This window comes from Myiozetetes cayanensis, unplaced genomic scaffold (genome assembly GCF_022539395.1).
Source record: "Myiozetetes cayanensis isolate MyiCay16 unplaced genomic scaffold, myiCay2020 scf3, whole genome shotgun sequence".
In the NCBI taxonomy this organism is placed as follows: domain Eukaryota; kingdom Metazoa; phylum Chordata; class Aves; order Passeriformes; family Tyrannidae; genus Myiozetetes; species Myiozetetes cayanensis.
In genome coordinates this window covers 16,727,806-16,747,180 of record NW_026087521.1, presented here as the reverse complement: position 1 = coordinate 16,747,180, position 19,375 = coordinate 16,727,806, and the positions used below count along the sequence as shown (strand labels likewise).

Sequence of the window (19,375 nt, the reverse complement as noted above, 5' to 3'; positions counted from 1 at the left end):
ATTTTCTGTATAGGTGATCTCCAAAGTGTTGTTTTAACATGTCATACACAAAACCCTAAGTAAATAAGGTGACAAAACAACTCTTTATTCTCAGCAGCTTGTTTCAAACATGACAACATGCATATTAGAGATATGAGGTCAGAAGTAATTTTGGCTAGAAGCTCAGATTTACAATCGATTATTTTACAAAGACATTTAATAAATTGTGAGATTATTTACAACTTTGCTGATGGTAAAATATCCTACTGGTTTTATATATTTTGATTAACATTTAATGGAAAACAAACAATCTTGACTTCTAAGATTTTGAGCTAGGACTGATATTGTAACTAACAAATTGCCAAGTACAAAACTTTTATTAAGGGTTAAGAATTCTTGTAAACAAGCAGTGCATATTTTTTGTGTGAATTTGCATGAACTAATACTATATGTTATAGGCAGCCTCAACTACATTTCCAACCACTTGATAGTCATAACAAGTTTTCATCTTGCAGTAAATTAGTTTTCATTACAGAAAAAAATGACAAGGAAAAATGAAAAAAAACACATAATGTGGAAAGCAATCAGGGTAAATGCTGGTCAGCAAAGTCAATACAATAAAGAGAAATTTTCCAACAGCAATTGACTACTGACAACAGACTAGAAAAAAGACCTCTTTCTGGAGTTCAAGGCTAATATACTGACAATTCCTGACCCATCTCAGAAATGCCCCTTTTCAAACAACATGGAGTGATATTTCTTTATGTTAAATGAACTAACATATCATAGGTATGTTCTCATGTTCTCTGTGCTTTTTGCACCCCTGCCCTACAAAGGGACATGGACATCAGAAAGAGTCAATTAAAAAAGCCAAGGATAACCTGAAGTCTAATAGTCTTTCTTACACTGATGAAAAAGTACAACTGTAAACCTTTATTAATGTGAAGTCTCATTATAAACAGCACAAAATATAGATGAACAGGAAGGAATAAGAATGTCCAAAACCAGGAAACTATGATGCTGCAGCTTTTAGTGAGCTGGAACTGTGAGATGCATAGGCTGATGTCAATATATTATTCTGAGTGGTAGAAAGAAAACTGTGAAAGCTACAAAGAGATCTTAGAGTGCTGTGAAATCAGATGATAAACTGGCAGCTGAAATGCAATGTCAACAAAAACAAAGTAAAGCACATGAAAAAGAAAAACTAGCCTTAGCTATAGATATACAGGAATGTACTCTAAATTAGCTTTTATCATCTCAGAGAGGGATCTGGGAATCAAACTAGAAATGTTTCAAAGGAAACATCAGGCTAGCACTCAGTAGCTGTCAGAACTGAAAGCAGAATGATACAAGTTACTAAGAAAAGAACAGAGAACAAAACAGGAAAAAAAGCCCACCTTCACAAAGCTACATAAGCCACAGTATCTACCTAGGCAGTTTTAAAACTGAAAAGATGCAGTTGAACCAGAAAGGTTCAAAGAAAGGAAAAAATAGGGTCAAATCACTGGAACACCGGATGAGGACATATATAAATATATATATATATATGTGTGCACATACACAATTATGAGTACCACAGGAAAATGAACCATTGCTTACAACAACACAAAAGGAAGAAATAAGGACTTATTACAAAATTTCCTGACACAACAAACTTTGAAGACTGAAGAGACAACTAACTGGCTGAAGACTTTATGAAGGCCCAGTAGAGGATGGAACATGTAGTCTCTTCACCAATAAGTTGTTTGAGACTACCAGTGTTAAGGGAGTACTGCTAAATTCTTGCTGCCCTCTTTGGCCTTCTTCCCTCCAGCAAAATAGGATAATGGACCACAGAGAGCTGCCATATTCTAACTTTGCCTTTTAATCCAGTATAATATGACCCTTACTGGACACATCACATCCTTCACTGATCACTGGTAAGACTTGTGAGTTTAGTTCTAAACTCTTGACAAGATCACTGCTATTATGACAGGGGCAGAAGGATGTGTAATAATGGATTTTAGTATTTGATTAACTAATCTAGAGTTATCAGCAAGCAAACACTTAATCTGAAGCAGATGTGAGATGTTACTCCTCTCTCATTATGGCAAAACTGCATATAATTTTGTATTCAATTACCTGTCTCTCCATAGGAGTTACCTAGTATCAGATTTTCTATTTTTCCCATCCTGACATAGAGCATACTTCAGTCTTCTCCTCCCTTAACACTCTGTCCAGTCACCAGCAATGAGAAACAGATTTATTCATATTTTAATTGAAATTATTTTAAGAAATATGATTATGTATTAAGTACTTGACAACAAAACATAAAGGACAGCCTGGTCAGAACAGTGTACCAAAGACAAACAGGACAAAGAAGTAGCTGAAGAAACCTCTGCACAAGTTACTTGCAAGTGAAAAGGTTTTCTTGCCAAAAACTCTTTCTCACCGAATACAAGGAGAAAAGAAATGCAAATAGAAATCCTGCACCAATTTGGATGTTAAGGAACTCTGGTTAGCAGGCATATTTATCTTATGTTTTAGAAAACTGGTAGTATTTCCAAGTTCTTTTCATAAGAGGATGAATAAATGATGAATATCTGTTAATGGGTGTGTGAGAAAAGTGCTGAAGTTTGAAGAATTGACTTCTACAAAAGATGGTCAGAAATCAGGAAACTCTGAGCTGCAGCAACATGACTAATTTAACTAGTTCACTAATGTCTTACTTCAGGAGATTAAATAATCTCCTGATTGAGGCATGCATTATGGGTAAAAAAGAAACACTTTTTTTTATATGCATATATATATAAAATTAAAAACAGCTCTGTGGAAGGCAAAAGTAAGGATATATTCAGAGACATATAGCAATATTGACTTCTCCTGTTTCACCTTCCTCGTTCAGGTTCTACCATCTATCACAAATATGAGAACAAAATGTGATTCTGTTTCTATCTTCAGTTGAATCTATACCTGTTCTTTTTATTTCAGCTAGATTCTAAGCTAATTACAGCTTTTACTCTCCTGGAAAGGCATCCTATTACCACTGCAATTATTCAGTTCCTCTGTATTGCCTTTTGATTCACCTCATTAGCCACCTCTAATTTTGCTTAACCAGGCCACAGTGTTTAGCTTCTTGTCCTTGACTCCACCCTCTCCTCATTCCCTATGTCCCTCTATGTCTTCCTACTTTCTTCTATACTCCTGCTCCTTTGTACAGAAGTCCAGTAGTCCAGCATCCAATAACATCACTACAAAAAAAAATCAAACCAAAACAAAACCCAAACAAAACAACCAAACAAAAAGTGAACATCATGAAAATACCACAGTCTAGGATAATAAACTAAAACATAAGTAGATACATGAACAGTAAAACAAAAGATCTTCACACACTGAAGTTAAAATGCTAATCTTAAAATAGCACTCCCTTTGTTCTATGTCGACTTCCTCTGGTCCTTCACATTTCCTTCTTTTATTCATGCTTGTATGCATACCCACACTTCCCAGGGTCTTTTCCATGGTTGTATCCCCTTCATACCTTTTCCCTTCAGAATCTCCATCACAAATTATTGTCATCTGGCTCTACGATCTCTCAGCACAACCTAATTCCTTTACAATCCTACAAAAATTAACAAAATTGGAACAAGAATATTTGGTCTCATATTTTCTCTGGTAAGTTCTGGTCCTTTTCCCATCTTACTTTTATTTAACTCTTCAGGAAGAAGATTAACTCTTGTTTTGAGTTTCTGTAGTGGTCAGCACAATAAGGACTATGATTGTCCATATGAACCACCACAGCAGCCAAGAGCAAAAATAAGAATCTCGCCAATCAGCTTTTATAAATGTATTATTTTTTTTCTCTAACCTTACTAATTTTGACTCACCTAAGAAGTCAAAGTCTTTGCCCTGAACTCAGTTTCATTTTGCTATACAGGATGTGACACACTTTTGGTGATGGAAAAGCATAACTATGGTAGACTAAATTTTCAACATATCATTATTCCTCCTAACATGCATTTATGGAAAAGAGTGTAAATAGGTTATGGAACAATCACCCAGACTAAACTTTTATTTTTTCTTTTTCTTTTTTTTTTTTTGTTTTGAGTAAGTATGGAAAGTGCTATTTTCTTCTTATGTCGATGAAGTACTGATAAAGATGTATCCAGCAGCAACACTTCATTTTCAGAAAAGATCCTTATTTATGATTACATCTGCAACCATGCTATTGAATGTCTACCAGAAAATGGTAACTATGCAATCTACACCTGAAATAGATATCAGTACTGCCCTACTGAAATCAGTGATTGGTAGATAAGGAATCCTTATAAAATATATTAAAACCCATAAAAATTTTGTTTCAGTAGCTACCGATAATATTACAGAAAACAGGAAAAGCCTTCAAAGGTATTTATGCCTTATTTTTCTCAAAATGTCTACAACTGTTCTAAATGCAACTCTTATAAGCTACTAGTTATCTCTGCTTACTCAGCCGCTCTGCCTCTGCAGCATAATGAAATTCTGGTATGATGATAGTACATCCTATTAATGAAAGTATTATGGACACAGATGGCTATCAAGGATACAGGTTGCTGAACACCAGGACCCATTTTCTAGCTGATATCATACAGTATTTAGAGTCAACAAATCTGGGACACAAATAACTTTGTAGAAAGCTTCTGTAGGAGCTTTTTCTGTTCAAATCAGGGCAGGAGAGGGATTGGGAAAAGAAAGGGAAAGGAATATTCCCACTCCCAATCTCATGAATAACTAATTTTTTTTTTTAATTGGTAAAATCTCTTACAGACCAATCAAGCAGATTCAGCTTTACATTATAATGGTACAGTTGAAGAAGGGGAAAAAATAAATGTCTCAATTCTAATATAAAATATGTGTTAATAACAATAACAATCCATTTTTTTACATATATGAGTATACTTACTAATGTTATCATAATTTTCTTAAACCTTTCACAGACATCATAAACAATTTATACTGCTGTAATTACAATCTTTACCTTATTTTTGTCTTTCTGCTTATGATGTGTACATGACTACCCTGATGTATTTTCATAATAGATATCCTGTGCATATTGTACTATCATACACAACTTTTCTGTAATTTTTCATCTAGGCTCAAAGGTCTTACTCAATTCTTTGTCAGTACATTTTATGCTATGGGAAAACAAAAATAAGAAGCAACAACTTCTCTGTGGAAAATATCATATGTAGGTGCAGTATTCTTAATTGAACATTTGAATCTTATATATTGTGCCAACTAACATTTCAATGAAGTTTCATAATTCTGACAAATACACAAAAATTAGGTTGAAAATTGGATCTAGCAAGAGTACACTAACAAGATGTTACACCTCCAAACCTCATCATATTATGATATGAATTCAAAGGTCAAAGGCCTGGAAATGTTATTTTACAGTATTTCAAAAAACATATTCAAAGAAAAAAAAAACCACGACACCTCATGTTAACACTCCAAAGTAAAAGTAAAAAATTCCAGAGTACAGAAAAAATCCAACCCAAAATGAGAAGCAGTCTGAACTATTATTTTCACTTCAATCAAAACTGAATAAGAAAATTTTAGAATATTGTGCAATTCTTTTCAATGCTGACAGCAAGTAAATGAAAACGTATGTTTATGTTATGTATTTTCCTAATTTGTTTTGTTTTTTCTAAACATGAACTAATTCAGAAATATTATTTCAAGTTTTCCTTATCATGAGAACCAAAAGAGAATATTTTCATCTACATCTTCATATGAGACAGAATAGAAACATTTCTGCCTTGACACTCCATGCAAAGCTAAGGATGAAGCAGAAGCCACACCCCAAATATTTAATCTGACCTATGGACATGCAGAAAACTGTGCATCCAGATGTCTATAAGCTGATTCATAAAATTACAGTGCAATAAAAACTATCACCTTTTCTTTAAAGTGGGAAGTTCAAGGCATAATTTTTTCAAATTAAAAGAGTTGGAAATGCATCTTCAAAACCTTGTAAACAGCTACTTTGTATAATTAAATCAAGGTATTCACCTTTGTAAAATTATCTTGAATCTTTTTATGTGCTTATTTCTATTTATGTGCTAATTTTATGGAACCTTGTTTTACTTGAACCAGCAGATTACAAATGCCACTTGCAGTATCTCCCATGTGCAGTCCATTTCATCTGTATGCCCAAACCTACTCCATGTGTCTCAGTCCGTAGTACTACAAGGCCTAAAATATTCCATGGAAGACATATTTGTAAGAAAATCCAGGAAAAGCAAGGATTTCACGAGCCAGCTTCATTTCCAGGACACACAGATATACCCACAATGAAAGAAAAAGAAGTAACTTATCCAAATGAAATATGGCTTCAGAACCAGACTACTGTGAACTCAGAATAGTAAGAAGTGTGGATGGGGATCTGGTATTACTGTGGCAGGGATATAGACCTGAAGGTCACGTCCTTAGAGGAAACAGAGTTTCATTAACCCCACTGTAGAAAGAGCATTATTTTCTGATTTTGTTTTCCATTTTTCATTCAAATTAATCCAGAACCGTAGATCCAGAAGTGACCCAAGATATCATAGGTGTTTATACATATGAATGTTTTTCATCTAAAATTCTCTATTCCAAATAAAAGCTTGCAATAGATTATCAGAAGATTACAGGGAAAAGTATGCTATTTAAAGCAATTGTTATGTAAAAACTTTAAAAACTGGAAACCATTAATACAAAGAACTTGAGAATTCAAATTATATTTGCATGAATCTGAACCTCTCCTTCAAATTTCTTTCTTACGGGAAGCTTTCACTGCATTGATCCCATCATTTTTTTATTACATCTAGCTATCCAAAAGAGTACTGATCCAGTAAATTCAAATTCAAGGAAACAGGTTCATTAGCTTCAATAGCATTCTTAATTTGACAAAGAGGTTAAAGTATGTGAACCTTAAATTATAAGAATATCAAGATAGGAATCATGTCTCTCTGTCTGGGTAGGCTTTTTTTTAATTCTATAATAGGATCTAGACTCATCCTCATGTTCCAGATATAGTCATCAACATCTGAAAGACAACCAAAAACTATTTCAAGTACAGAAACCTTTCCATAATCTTTGTTTGCACAGTGGACACAATGTCATTTTAGAATTTCCTACAAAAAGAACTGGCACCACCTAATTCATAATAAATTAGTTTAGCCATTGTAATAGATGGATGGCCTCTTACACTGGTTTAAACCTGACTTGAGTCCTCTGGCTTGTCCCGGAAACTACTCTCATGGGTATAATTAACAGCTTAGGACAATTACAATTGCTAGGTTACTTTGTACACTGAGGCGTTTTTACCTGCAAAGTCATCCTCGACCAGCAAAGTAATTCTGGAGCGAAAGCACTAATTGTTGGGGAAGAGTTCTGTGTTTTGGCCTTTCAGCTCCTAACTTATTCATTCCAATGCCACATAATAATAGACATATGAAAGGATTTTATATTTACTATACACAATATAGACATAAATATGAAAACCAGCATACAGTTATTCATAAGATAAAATATCATGCTATGCACAGTAACTACAGGACTGAAGGCAGCATGATACTCAACATAAGTATTTTGTTTCCAAATACATAAACCAAAGGGTTCTAAACTGTGCAGAGAGGTTCAAAATTAGCTGAACTCTATGTTGCCAATCAGAATAGCCCAAAATGTGCTAGATCAGTACTTGATGCTGACAAAAAATGCAGTTAATGCACTTCACATCACCGATAAAGGAAGACAATGCTAACTCAGCACTTTTTAGTGTGGGATAGTGAAATCACAAAATAATTGAAGTCTTATGTGGATAAAAGTGAGCAAAGGTCAGATACTTAAAATATTCATACAGACCAAGACTTCCACTTCTGATGTGTTGCAGATGCAAAATTGCAAAACCCAGTTCATTTGCTTAAAGAATCTAAGACTTGCTCTTCAGAAAATCTGGTACTAAAGGTCTAGCAGTATTTTCCAACAGCAAAGACCTACCCAACTATCCTAAAAACCTCTCTCTTCCTGCCCCAAGACTGTCAGGCTAGTATGCTTTGGCAGTTTATCTGCCGGCTGCCCACCACTTCAAGAGAGAGCTGCCAACATTACTAACCAGGCTGCTCGCAGCTGAAAATAAAAATTCAGAGAGAGCTTACAGAGAAACTCAGAATAAAAGAGACTGTGAGAGTTTTTGAACTTCTCTGAGGTGAAATGCACAGAGAAAACCTTGATACTATTAGCTAAAACATCGTATGTTCCTAATCCAATTTCACAAAGCTGGATCTCATTAAAATTGGGTTCCAAACACTTTGTGGTAAGTATGATTAGTCTTACAAAGAAAACTTAAACTCCAGTTGGGAACAAATTGCTGATGCTCTTCAGGCAGGCAACAGGCCCTTCTAGAGGGACCCCATCAGCTATCACCCCCACAGAAAGACAGTAAAACAGAAAGGGGACATGTCAGTGTATGGAACCAGATGACACTGAATCTGGTTCACATACATTTTGGGCAGGGCTATGCTGGGACCTACACTCAGTGCTCCAGCATCCCTTTCCATGTTCCAAGGCTGGCATTTCCCTTGGCTTCATACGTGTATATAATGATTCCAAAACTTACACCAAAATTCTGACCTAGGGCTGTTAAAGCAAGAATGCAAATACTGAGTCTAAGTTAACTAACTACTTACTTTTAAAAAGCTGCTAAATACTCTTAGCAAGCCCTCGATGTTTTACGTTTAGCAAAATTAAAAATTCAGTAATGCATGCAAAGCCGAAGTCTGAAGTTTAAAATATGCTTGCTGCTTTGTGCAGAAGACATCTATTCTACCAAAAAAAGCCTGTTCTTAAATTCTTTTCATTCACATTCATCACCCCAGTTAGTAAGATTTTTATATGTATGTACATATATATATATATATATATAAGCTAATTATTCTCAAGGTCAGGAGGACTGAGTCTACTGAAGTCTACTTCTAGGAAGGTTGCTAGAGGAACCACTGAAACTCTCAAAGACATACTCTGAAACAACCAAATGGAAATTCCACTTTTCCATGTCCACCTCATGTGAGAGCACAGAGAAGTTTGAAGGGCTTTCCTCCTTATCCTTCTCCCCAGAAGCTGGATAATTAACAAAAAAGAAGCAGCTACATTTCCTTATTTCCTTTTATCCTGTACAAACAATGAGTTGCTGTATCATTAGACTGCAAGTACTTTTAGTCTAGAACTCTACGAAACTGACTTCTGAAGTACCTTGCATGCCTATGATATTACAAAAATAACACAACAGTAAAACACAAGCACAACAAGTTATAGACATAAAAAATACAGACATATTAAAGTTTATTTATGATATGAAAATGCCAGTTTTTGTGACACAAATGGTTTTTCTTCCCGCAATATGACTTCAACCCATAACCCAAAGGGAAACACAGATCCTTTGCATCACCATAAAGAGGTGGTTTCCTAAAATTCTGTCTTCCAAAACGCTATTTTTTCTGAATCATCCCTGTGCAGAGTATTCTGAAAGATACATCCAAAAATCCCTAACATTAACTACTCTGTTCCAGGTGCTGGATGTAGTAGTGCTATTAATACGGTCATTAATTTAGCAATAAATTTTAACATTTTCTAGGACTCTTCTGACACATCATCTATCAACACAGATATTAAACCTAAGGTTAGTTAAAAATAAAGTGGTACATAGCTTTAAAACGCCATTCCTAACCATGTCATAATCTTTCTTGATTCACTTTCATGGGGAGGAGGGAATATTCCTTGATCATGCTGCTTTCACATAGTGCCATAAATGTAATTTAGCTATAGTTTTATCTCACCCGTTGATGGCAGGGGTATTTACAAAGGTTCATCTTCCTATATTCTCTTACACTCACTGGAGACAAACATGTTGCCCTGACAGAAGCCCACCTTCACACATGAATAGTTTTGAAAGTTTCTCTTTTCCCATTCTTCTGGGGATAACTGCAAGGTAGGATGACAACCAGAGGGGGTAATATAAGCATGTTACATTTTTAACTTAAACTGCCTCTAATCAGTGAAGACAGTGGCTTTTCCAGAAGGCAATCTGAGCAGCTGATGGCCTGAAATGTTTACACACATTAAATTCAAGCAGAAAACCTACTCTGCTAGTAATCCTATGTTCTCTTTAATTCCATAAGAGAGAAAAAGAGAAAAGCTTTCAGAAGTGATTCCAATATTTACACTGCATGATCCCTGACATGCCCATCTCATACCACTCCCTGCACAGAGAGTTTACAGTGACCGAACTCCTGACTGAATTCCTGAATTTAGGAATGTCATGTTGACCTATTGCCTGCAGTTAGGCAATGAATCAGACTGCAATAAGACTGCTGTGGTTGTTGATAGTGCTCTGCTGCAAGACATCAAGCACACAAAACTCTCCCCAGTGATTCAGAGCATGCTTATGCTAATGCATAATATGTTCTCCAGTATTTTGTCCAGTTCAATTTAAAACGTCTGTAGTAATTAGGCTTCTAGTCACTTCCTCAGAAAATTGTTCCACAATCTAATGTCACATAACCTCCAACCATTTTTCTGTGCTGAAACTGCCATCAGAGAACATAGATGAAAGAGGATTAGACTACATGGGTGACTGCGTAGGAATGTCAAGGAAGTAAGGGAAACGAAGCTGTTAGCATTGATGAACTAATGCATCCAATGAAACACCAGGAGGCTGAAGGTGTTGTCTTTCAGATGAAATGTGAAAGCAAGGCACTAAGCATTAGAGGCAATTAAAGTTCTCTCAGCACTCTCTGCACAGTATCAGTGTTAACCCCTGGTTCCTGGCCACCTTCCAAATCACATAAATAATTCTGCTTTCCTAAATATTTCCCTGCCCTGTCATTTAGAAAGACAGCCATCTCTTAACCCAAAATAGTATACTGATGCCAGGTTTAACCTGAAAGGAGGATGCTTATGAGTGAAAAGTATTTCCAGTTTGGTGACTTTGTTACAGGTACAAGGCTTGGAGAAGTATTTTATCTTCAATTACATTTTATTCCCTCTTGCCCTGGCACTACATCCCTTACATATCCAAAGATCCAGTGTCTCCTCTCAATCTATGGTGCATAATCCTTCAGAAGCTTGTAAAAACTAATCTGCCTATTTGTGCCATTACTATTTAAATCTTATTCTGCTCCATCCCTGATTTATTACTCCATAAACATTTTCAGATAATGAAGGAAGATCAATAGATCTACTTGCCATTAGGAAGCAGTTGATCTCTAAAAAAAAAAAAAAAACCAAAGTACTCAGCCTGAGAAGCCATAAACCTGACTTTCAAGCTCTGATTAGTATTCACTCTCTGCTACCTAACTGCTGAACAACTAACTGTTCTGTGGAAAAGATTAGCATTATGCAAAATCCTGTCAGATCCAATCATAGAATCATAGAATATCTCAAGTTGGAAGGGACCAGTAAAGATCACCAAGTTCAAATCCTGCCCCTCACAGGACTAACTAAGAGAAAACCATATGACCATGAGTGTCGTCCAGTTGCTCCTTGATCTCTGACCAGCTTCATGCTATGACCATTTACCATCTGTTTCATTTCCTGAGCACCCTCTCAGTGAAAAACCTTTTCCAAATGCCCAATCTCACCTTCCCCTGATGCCGCGTCTTTCCATTTCCTTGTGTCCTAACACTGGTCACCAGAGAGAGGAGATCAGGATCTCCCCCTCTTCTGCCCACATTGAGGAAGTTGTAGATGCGATGAGGTCACCCTTCAGCCTTCTGCAATCTGAACAACAAAGTGACTCCAGTTACTTATCTGAAGTCTTGTCCTCAAGACCTTTCATCATCTTGGTCACTCTTCTCTGGACACACTCCAATAGTCTGATGTCCTTCCTATATCAAGGCACCCAAAACTGCCACAGTACTCAAGGTGGGGCCTCAGTTGTTTGAGTTTACGTACCAAATGCTTCATAACATAATGAAGCCCTTAACTATCCTTCTTCATTACAATATTCCCTTGGGGTAGTTAGCAGCTACCTTCCTAAGCAGGGTTTTGGTTTTCCTTTTCAATGGTTCCTTGCTCTTTTGTCATGTCTTTAGTTTCTCCTTTTGTGGATTCTCAGTCGGGAGAGGAAATCTAACTTATCTCCCTGTATTTCTTACAGATACATCTGTGTTGCCATTGATGGTGCAGCTACTGATATGTTCCCTTTTATATTGCTCAATTTCTGTCTTGGGATTGAACAGTGTTATTTCTTCCCCACCAACATTTCAGTCTCTGAGACTTGACATTCATTAACAAAGAGAACAATTTTTCTCTATGTGAATATCTTTGTAAGATTTTACTAAGTTTGTGATATTATTTAGATAAGAAATATCACTCATCTTCTTTTGGAATGTCATGCGTTGTCCTTAGTTTGGAGCAGGAAGCAAAGCAACTGAGTGAAACTCAACCTTCTAGGCATTTCTAAATGAAAAGTGACCCACAAGGTAGAAATTATCATAATGTGCCTGTACCATGCACAGGAAAGGGAAGCTTATGAGTAACAGAACAGTTTTACTTTCATTGTCAGTAACTTGGAAAATCTGCACTTCAGATTGAATTTTCTAGAGACAGTTGAAAGAAAATAAAGTGTTGTACATGCTCTTGTGCATCTGTAGTTACAGCTGCATTTATGACTGTAGATGTGGAAGTTAGGGTGAGGAAAGGAAGAAAAGAATTATTTCTTTAAGTCAGGTTGAAAAATACGTTTACACATATGGTGGCAGCAAATGCATTCCTTATCTTTTATTTAAAACAAAATAAATGATTTTTAAAATATTTATAGGTAGGAATAAATAGATGTCATTATTATTCTAAGATACAGATTAAGATGAGGACCCAATGGTTATTTTATAAATTAGTATATACAATGTTGGAAGACTTCAGATACATCATAACAAATAATCACTAAAAGACTACAAAAGCTCAAGAAGTTATACTAAAACTTATAAGGGATATTGCCTATATAAGGGACATAAGCATTGACCATAATAATATTTATTTAATTCCTTGAAAGATATTCTAATATTGCATTGCATTATTGCATCCTACCAGCATATGCAGCATTAAAAATGGCCCCTGGCTAACTATTCTAGGATTGTTTAAAAGCCATGAGGATAAACAAGACTGATTTATTCTTTGGAAATTAAACTCATGACCATTGTCAGAATATTCCCAGGCAAATATTAAACCATCACATTTCTTTACTATATCATGTGACCTCTCATGTGGTTACTGCTCAGTAGTAATATCAAGTATTTACAAATTAAGGATTTAATTTTGAGAGGTACTAGACATCTCCTATAGAGAAGGTCTTCTGTACACATTGGACACTCAATGAATTTGACTGGTTAGTATACCTGAATCTTCAAAAATATAAGAACTATCTAAACTTTATTTTGATTCGGCAACTGAAATGTTGGTATGGACAGTGTGTTTGATACCTGGGCTCTCTATGTAAATAGAGAAAAGAAAAACACAAAACCAGCGGAATGTTATTAGGATAATTTTTTCCAAAATGTTCATTACAGGCAAAATATTCTCCAATATTTAACATAATTGTGACTCTTTCTCAAGAAGAAGAGCAAGGCAAGCTAGATACATGTTTCAGCCTGTTTCATAACTACCACCAGAACAGCCAATTGCTTTGCTACCATCATTATGTAATTAATACTATTTGCCAAGGTCAAACAGAATCATAAAGTAATAGGAAGGAACCTTTAATGATCATCTAGTCCAACCCCTTGTCATGGGCATGGACATCTTTCACTAGATGAGGTTGCTCAAAATCTCTTCCAGCTTGACTTTGAAAGTTTCCAAGGATGAGACATCCACAACTTCTCCACTGCTCATGGAACAACCTGTTCCACCACACCTGTCTCACTACCCTCATCTTAAAAACTTATGCCTTATTTCCAATCTAAAGACACCTTCTTTTACTGCAAAACCACTGTCTTTGTCCTGTCATCAAAGGCCTAGGTAAAAAGTTTTTCTTATAAACCCCTTTTATACATTGAATGGTCATGATAAGATCTCACCAGAGCCCTCTCCAGAATGAACAACCCCAGCTTTGTCAGACTTTCTTTCCAGAGCAGGTGTTCCAGCCCTCTGATCATTTTTATGACCAAACAGTCCCACTTTCCTCCTAGACTTAAATCTTCCATACTATACAATACACTGCTTCTGGTCCAGTAAAATGTCTACGTAGTGTTATTTAGTCTCCTTTTAATTTAAGATCCATATTGCTTTTCCTATTGGTTTTACTTGTTTTAAATTGACATACCTTAAATACAACAAATTGAAATATATAAAAATTACTGTGAGGAAACATTTGAAAATATCTGCAACAAACCAAGATTAAATAAATATTAAAATAACAAACATACTAAACATTCTTAACGTAAAAGCATAACATCCCATTTCAAAAAATCATTATAGTTATCTTTTTTTTTCTTTTTCTTTTTTTGTCCCTGCAGTATGTATAAGATAATTTAGAATGATGAAGCTCTCCAGGTATTAAGCAGTTTTGTTTCAAGTGCATGACCTAGGATTTTATTAATGATCAGTTCTGACCCTTACACCTCCCCACAGACTCCTAGAGATAATGAGAAGAGAAGAGAATTATTGATCTAAACTAATGTGGCTTCCTTGTAGATCTTGAGTTTCTGTGTTAAACAAAATCAATCAATGTCAACTGAAAAGCATGTTAATCATAATGTATGAACAACTTATACCAACTAACATACGATAGAAAACAATATTGCTACAGCAACTGGAAAAGCAATTAAATATTATTAAAACTTTAAAAAGTAAAGTAAACAAAAAACAAACCACAGTTTGATTTGTAACATAAATTGTCTGAACCCTTTGAATTGAGTTACCTGAGGTCCAGCTAGTCTAAATTTAAGAATTTTGGATATCAGGATTGATCTCCTAGGATTTCTCATAGCAGCTAGTGGACATAAAAGTAACCAGTACTCAAATCCAGAGCATAAGAATCTTCTAATCACAGAATTCAGGTAAGCAAATTAACAACTGCCATCCTAATTTTCTCAAGCAATTAAACTACTCCTCTCATCACCTGTTTCTATTTTCTGGAGAAAATTGCAGGTTTGTTTTTTTTTATCTATAAATATATATTGGACAGAAGTACTGGAATCTATTGCATATTTAAATGTTCATTCCACAGTTCTGAGGATGCTCTACTTGTACTCTATGAAATGCTTTGGCAAAACAAATCTTTCAGATATCCACAGTTTTTGAGAAAGAACACAAATCAGGGGTGCATTTGTACACAAATTGTTATCAAAGACATTTTGTCACTTGCCTTAAAACAAGTTTAAATTAGGAAATATACCGTACAAAAATAGAGAATAATTGCTATCTTCCAATCTCTCACAGGCTCCAGCTTAAAAACTGACAAAGCTTGACCAACACACATGGAAATTACTCTGGTGATAAACCAGATGCTATGTTGAAATAAAATATCAAAGTAACGCAACTGAGGTAATTTCTTTGGAATTTGATCTCAAAAAAGGGACTAGGAAACGTTAGTAATAAATAATATAATATAATGAAAAGTGCAGGCAAACTACTGTCATAATACCACAGAACTGACATTCATGAATAAAAATTACATCACAACCTAACATACCAAATATACATTATGACTCTGTGGGTGCAGAAATGAAGCAATCAACACTAAATCAAGCTTTAAATCAGGGTGAATATTGATGCCATTTTTTCAGAATACATTAGCAATCTGCCATACTTAAAGACTGTTAGGAAAAAAAAATACAAAGTAATTCAATCCTCTCCATCAGAGGGAAACATTTCAAGAAAAATCTCTGTTCTTTACGCTCTGCTGAGACCAAGTCCTAAACACTGCATTTTCATTTCTATGAATTCCAGTTTTATCCATGTCACATTCACTGTCTTTCCTTTCTTAGGAAAAGACCTTACGTGATGCAGCAGTTGAAAGCAGAGTAGACTTGGGTAATCAACTCAGGACTTACTCTAAGAGCTATGTTGACAAGTGCAATCTCAGACAATGTTTGTGAGGTTTAAGAGCCCTTAAATTACTTACTCCTTTCGCTGAGGGAATTGACACTTGCATTTCACACCTCCAGGAAATATACTGCATAACTGAATATATTCTAAGGTACTTCTCTCCACTGAACAATGAACAAATGGTAGCCAGGTACAACACAATGCATTTTAAGGTTGTAAAAATTACCAGCTTTGGTACTGAATTTTCAATCCACTCTCTTGCCAGAAGCTGTAACACCATTGTTAGCTAACATTTTCTTGTTAGTAGGTTAGGAGGTCACACTTACTATGCCTGCTTCCTCCACAAATGACTTTGCATTAATTATTAAGGTCTAATTCTGCTACCTTTACTTTAAAAATAATGTCATTAAAATCAAGGCTATATAAATAATAAAATGAAAATAACCAAGTTTTTGATTTTTTTTTGACAGCAGAAATGGAATCTCAAATAGCAGTTATATTCTTAACATGAAGCATAATATAAATAAAGGAAAATGTGCAAAAGTATATTCCACATCCTATTTAAGGAAGCTCAGAGAATGATTTATTTTTTTGTTGGGAAAATGGGATTCTTTAGTTAAAAAAATAAACATAGAAAACCCACAAACAAGCAAACAAAAAACTCAAACAAACCATCAATTATGTTAGTTGCTACTTTCCTAAACCAGCTGTATTTATCTTAATATCAGAGATGAAACTAGCTTTTCTTAGACATAATTTTCTGTTGCTTTCATGTCATGTTCAGAATAAAGCACTAAGTAGTTTTGTCTAAAACATTTCATTTTAGGAACGAAAAAGTCAGTATATACTCTTTAAACTACAGACCTGGTAGATTTACAGATTGACACTTGTCAGCCCATGGTCAATTTAGATGCCAGTTTTACTTGCAAGTACAAGATTAGAGACACGATAAAGTGCTCACTTATTGTCACTTATTGTGTTGATGGCACGTAAAACTATTTTTTTAATTTCTTCATGATAAAAACCTACAGATCACAGATTTGACTTTTCCCTTCTTTTTAATCTGGGAGTTTGATATACAGTTCTAGGTGTCATTCACCTTTTTGAGCTCTGATTAAAAGCATCCCTAACAGTGTCCAGGAAAGCAAAGTAGCATGTCATACAGATCTTGTAGCAATCTTTCTTAGCAAAGGGCTCAACATCCTAACTAAAAATATTTTCCAAAATAATGAAGAACCATGTTATTAGATCTTATCAGAACTATGTCATATAATCATAGAATATCAGGTTGGAAGGTGACCTCACGGATCATCTTGTCCAACCTTTCTAGGCAAAATCACAGTCTAGACAAAATGGCCCAGCATCCTGTCCAACTGAATCTTAAGTGTCCAACACTAGGGAATCCACCACTTCCCTGGGGAGATTATTTCAATGGCTGATTGTTCTCATTTTGAAAAATTATCATCTTGTGTCTAATTGGAATGTCTCCAGGAGTAACTTGTACCCATTATCCCTTGACTTTTTCACGTGATTCTTTGTCAGCTTAACAAAAAAATTAATTACAGTATTTAGACACTGTAATTGTGTCTAACAGGGAAGCCTTGTTTTTCAACTGATGAACTTCCCACTTATTTTTCAAATGTGGAGTACCGCATAAAGACCCTTCCCTGGTTACACCACCTCTAACTACAGATCTTGTCATCCAGTTCTCTGTTTTTAAAAAATTATGATCAAGCACATTGACAGCAAAGAAGAATTTGAAAGAGATTTTCTTAATGAGTTCCTCAAAAAAATAAATAAAAAAGGAAAAAGTATTTTTAAATATCAGATTACCTCAAAGCTTCAATTCTCGGAAAATAAGCTAATATAGTAATTGGAGAATGAGGTGCAGTCATGTCTTCTTACTGGCATGTACATTCCAGCTATCTAAGATTCATCTTAAGACACTCACAGGCCTATTAAGGCATGACAGAGAAACAGTCAGTACCAGACTTGTGCTTTATCTGATTTATCTTAGGCACTTAGGGTGAGATAAATTACTCTGAGAAAGTACCTTTTGTTTTCCACTGGGTATAAAGGAGAACTGGAGCTACTAACAACTTGGGATACCCAGGTTACAGCAAATCAATCTCACCATAGGCCAAAACTGGCTGAGGAAAAATTATGTTTCATTCCCATCAGCTGGTGCAAAACTCTTTTTTTCCCTTTAGAAGGTTTTTGTTTTAAAATGGGAAACATGCGTTGAATTTTTTAATTGCTAATAAGTATTTTTACTAAAGGTACAACTATAAATGACACAATAAAATCATTCCTTTCTTAAGCAATTAAATCATATGATCTTACAATAAAACAGGAAAGAATTACTGGATGTAGTATTATATTATGGAAGAAACAGCTAAGAAACTGTCTTCAGAGTACTAAAAACAGTGAAAGGAAAATGCGAAAATAGAATGTGCATGATGTTCTATATTTAGCTTTGTGGGTAGGCTCTGAAATTTCCTTTGAGCTGTCTTCTTTGATAATCACTGGTACGACCAAATTCTGAGGCAACAGTAGGGTGTTCTCAGCAATATTTTTATCTGTGGACTCAAACCAGCCAGTATTCAAAGGCAATCCATGAATTTATTATAGTTCTATACATAAGCATCTTTTTACTTTTTTTCACTTTTGTCAACTGGGCCTAGATCAAAACATACAATTTTGCATCACTGTTTTCAATATGTCTCCAATTTCATTTTTAATATGAATGCTTCCTAAAAGCCTTGCAAGGCAGACCTGTCTTGAAGTTTGTCCCATTGTTAACACAGCCCTAACAGAGAATTTCCTTTGTCTCAAAAAATGATTTCACAGTGAAACATTTTCATATCTCCCTGTATGTGAGCAGTTTTCCAGCTGCATGTTATCAGTGCATCTGCCGTGAATCATACAGAATTTCATTTAAAAGACAGAAGGAATGTTGGACATGTGAGGTATATTCAGATACTATATTCCAACTATAGGAGCAGTGTTTTCTTCAACAGCATTAAATATCTTGCATTAGCCCGCCAGTGGCATGAGACCCTTGAGGCTCTTTTGCAGCATTTCTTTCAATGTTAAAAGGAATAAAAAGTAGGGGGAAAATGGATGATGCCATATCACTGCTAATTCTATCATCAGATGCAAAATATAACAGCACCATGCCCTTAATATTCAACTGCATATCAATCTAAAACAAAAGTAAAATTTCCAATTTAAAAAACCCAATTGAAATCTATATACTATTAGTAAGTAATACTCTTTGGATCAATTTCAATGGTATTGCCATTGCTAGTTGGGGCACATGAAAATTTCTTCCATAGAGTATTTTTTTGTTTGG

The 19,375-nt window shown here is 35.1% G+C and overlaps 1 protein-coding gene across 10 annotated transcripts in view; it reads right to left on the bottom strand.

The window, feature by feature from the left end:
- TAFA5 (TAFA chemokine like family member 5) overlaps positions 1 to 19,375 on the bottom strand; it is a 408,594-nt gene that overhangs the window by 158,224 nt on the left and 230,995 nt on the right. Inside the window, exon 4 of one of the 10 annotated variants that reach the window (XR_007629990.1) lies at positions 11,616 to 11,754. The exons of the other annotated variants lie outside the window; for them this stretch is intronic. The gene's annotated coding sequence lies outside the window, so the exon portion shown is untranslated. The remainder of the gene's footprint in view (positions 1 to 11,615; positions 11,755 to 19,375) is intronic. 10 annotated transcript variants of the gene reach the window in all.